The sequence below is a fragment of the Arachis stenosperma genome, chromosome 5 (genome assembly GCF_014773155.1).
Source record: "Arachis stenosperma cultivar V10309 chromosome 5, arast.V10309.gnm1.PFL2, whole genome shotgun sequence".
Lineage (NCBI taxonomy): Eukaryota > Viridiplantae > Streptophyta > Magnoliopsida > Fabales > Fabaceae > Arachis > Arachis stenosperma.
In genome coordinates, this window is record NC_080381.1 from 73,303,377 (window position 1) to 73,307,082 (window position 3,706).

Below are 3,706 nucleotides of genomic sequence, written 5' to 3' on the forward strand. Positions count from 1 at the left end.
GCTCAAGTTATGGTCGTTTGAGTGCAAAGAGGTCAGGCTGGACAGCTTAGCAATTTCTTCAACTTCTTGTATTCCTTCCACTTTTGCATGTTTCCTTTCCATCCTCTGAGCCATTCATGCCCTGTAATCCCTGAAATCACTTAACACACATATCACGGCATCTAATGGTAATAAAAGAGGATTAATATTAACAAATATAAGACCAAAGAAGCATGTTTTCAATCATAGCACAAAATCCGGAAGGAAAACGTAAACTCATGCAAATAGTATGAATAAGTGGGTAAAGAGTTGATAAAAACCACTTAATTAAGCATAAGATAAACCATAAAATATTAGTTTATCAAACATTCAACCATCATGGGCTTTGATTTACGATGGCAACCACTAACCATCTCCTTTTTGCTCTTAAAGCCACAAAGAGCTCTAAGTTGTCCATCTGTCTCAAGCAAACCATACTCAAGTGGACTAATTAAGCTTAGAGATGAGAGATTTACCCATTTGAATGAAAGAATGCATGGTGATGGCTTGGAGAGAGGTGTCTTCAATGTCCTTGCAAGCTCTACTCCCTTGTGTTCTTCCTTGATTACTTCCACCTCTTTACAAACTTCTTCAAATTCAATCCTTTGCTTATCAATTTCATCTAGCTCTTCTCCATTACTCAAATCATAAATGGGAGGATGAGAGAAATCTACCTTCACATTGCTTTCTAATTCACCGGGAGAAGGTTCTTCAAGTTCAAAGAATTCATCACCAAGAAAGTTTGATGCATGATCTTCATCACCAAGAAAACTCAATTCTTGCTTCATTCCTTCCAAGTCTTCATTCAAAAATTGCTTTGGAGGATGTGCACTTCCTCCTCAATATCAAATTCAATCTCCTTGGAGGGGTTTTCTATAACTCTAGGTTCCCATGGAGGTTTCGCATCTCCTAAATCCTCAACCACTTCTTCCTCTTCTTCAATGATCATAGGCTTCTCCAATTGTTCTAACACAACGTCACATTCCTCGTTATCCACCGGAGTTTCCAATCTCCCCTTCATGCCATCCTCTTGAATTGATTCTCCACAAGTGACCATGGGAGTGCTTTGAGTACTCAAGCATTGGGAGGCTAATCGACTTACTACCTCGGTCAAGGTAACCACAAATTCTAGTGTCTCTCGTTGCATTTCTCCTTGCCCTTAAAGTATAAGGCTAAGAGTTTCATCCATTGAGGATTGGGGTGGATAAAAGGGTTCATTATTTTGGAGAAAGGGTTCATAATAGGAAGGTGGTTCTTCTTGGTAAGGATATGGAGGTGGTGTGTATTGAGGTGGTTCTTGGGAGTATTGATATTGTGGTGGTTCCATATATGGTTCATATGGCTCATAAGGTTGTTGGTTTAGTGGGTGTGGATTAGGGTCATATGAAGCTGCTTGGTAAAAAGGGGCTTGTAAGTATGGTTGAGGACTATGTTGACGATATGGCTCGTAGGCATATGGTGGCGGTTCTTAATAGTCACAAGGGGATTCACCATAACCATTGGATTGATATACATCATAGAATGGCTCTTGTTCATAGAGTATTGGTGGAGGTTGTTGCCAAGAAGATTGATCTTATGCATATGGCTCCTCCCACCTTTGATTGTCCAATCCTTGATACACATCCCTATTGAAGCTTCCATTTCCTACAACATATTTAGAACCAAACTCATAGCCAAAGTGAAAATTCATAATGAAAAGAGAAAATAAGAAACAAAAGCTAATAAGAAATAATGAAACAAAGTCCTAAAACTAGCAAAAACTAACAAGCAATCCAAAAATCAAGTTATTCACAATATTCACATATATACAATAACCAATAACATAACACCATTGCAATTCCCTGGCAACGGCGCCATTTTGATGAACGGATTTTTTTGATGGTATAGAATTCACAATGAGTTCTCATTGCAAGTATAGTTTCTAAACCAACAAAGAATCCTTTCATACAAAAAATTGGTTGTCACAAGTAACAAACTCCTATAAAAATAACCGAAGTATTCAAACCTCAGGTCGTTCCCCCTACGAATTGCAATGAAGTGTTCTTGTTATTGGCTATAAGGTATATTTTGGGGTTTTGAATAAGAGACAAGAAAAGTAAATTGCAATGAAATTCAAATGATAAAAAGGTCTTGGCAAGGTTTGGTGGTCAAGGATCTCTATCCTTATCACTAATCACAATATGATAATTGCATGGATTAATCCCATTAAATCATCATCTAACAAGTAAAGGAAAGTCAAATGAGCTATATCAATCCAAGTCTATAAGTCCTAGCTATTCACTAATTAAACTAATGAGAGCTAGAGTCAATGGCTATCAATTTATCAATCACTTGGATAATAATAACTCAAGAATTCCTAAGTTACCATCCTAAGTCAAGAACACAAAAACCTACTCTAACATCCTTCCAAGCATTTAATCAAACACTTGGAAGGCATAAAAGGAAAGTAAAATCAAATTGCAAGAAAAGTAGATCTACAGCTACTAATTGCAAGAAATCAACAACAACAAATCAATTGAATAATAAAAGAACACGAATCATGAATTGCATTAAAAGGAAAATAGAAGAGGAGAGAGTTCAACAACAAAGTAAACAATTACAAGAATTAAAGTACAAAACTAGAGAGAAGAAAGGTAGAGGAACAAGAATTGATAAAGGAAAAGTAAATCTAAGCATGAAATTAACCTAGATCTAAGAAATCCTAATCTAGATCTAACCTAATTCTAGACAGAAGAGAGAGCTTCTCTCTCTAGAAACTAAAACTAACTAAAACTATCTAATGGTGTCTAATATAATGTAATGTGTTGATTTTCCTTCAATCCTTGGGTTAAATAGCATCAGAGATGAGTTAGATTTGGGCCTGGAAAGCCCATAAATTACCCCCAGTGTTTTGCCTTTAAGTGAGTCACGTGCGAGCATCGACGCGTACGGGGTCAAGCGTACGCGTCGCTTGGCAATTTCCTATCCACGCGTACACGTCATGTACGCTTACACGTCGCCATGCGACTTCACTTTCCACTCGTGCATGTCTACTGCGCGTGCGCGTCAATCTCAGTATCCCAAATCCTTGTTTCTTCATGAGTTCTCCACTTGCATGCTTTTCCTCTCCACTCCTTTGATCCATTCATAGCCTTTTCAATCCTGAAATCACTAGCAAACACATCAAGGCATCTAGTGGAGTCAAAGGTGAGTTAAATCAACCAAATTAAAGGTCTGAAAGCATGTTTTCATATTTAAGCACAAATTAAGGAAGAATTACAAAACCATGCTATTTCATTGAATAACTATGAGGAAAGGTTGACAAATACTCTAAATTCAACACAAGATAAACCCTAAAAACGCGATTTATCAACGCATACGCGTGACCCACGCGTACGCGTGATACTTGTCAGCTGACCTCATTAAAGGAACACGCTGGGGGCAATTTCTAGACTTGCTGGAGCCCAATTCAACTCATTTCTAAAGCTATTAGAGGCCAAATTCAATAAGGATGGAAGAGAGAGTAATTAGGATAGTCTTAGAAACATGCTTTAGGTCATATTCTAGAAAGAAAAGCTCTCTCTTCTCTCTATAATTAGGGTAGATTAGGTTAGATTTCTCTTATGTTTAGGTTTAATTCTTACTTTGATTTAGTTTTCTTGCAACTTATTGTTCTTACATCTTTGCTCTTTTAGTTTTACTTGCTATT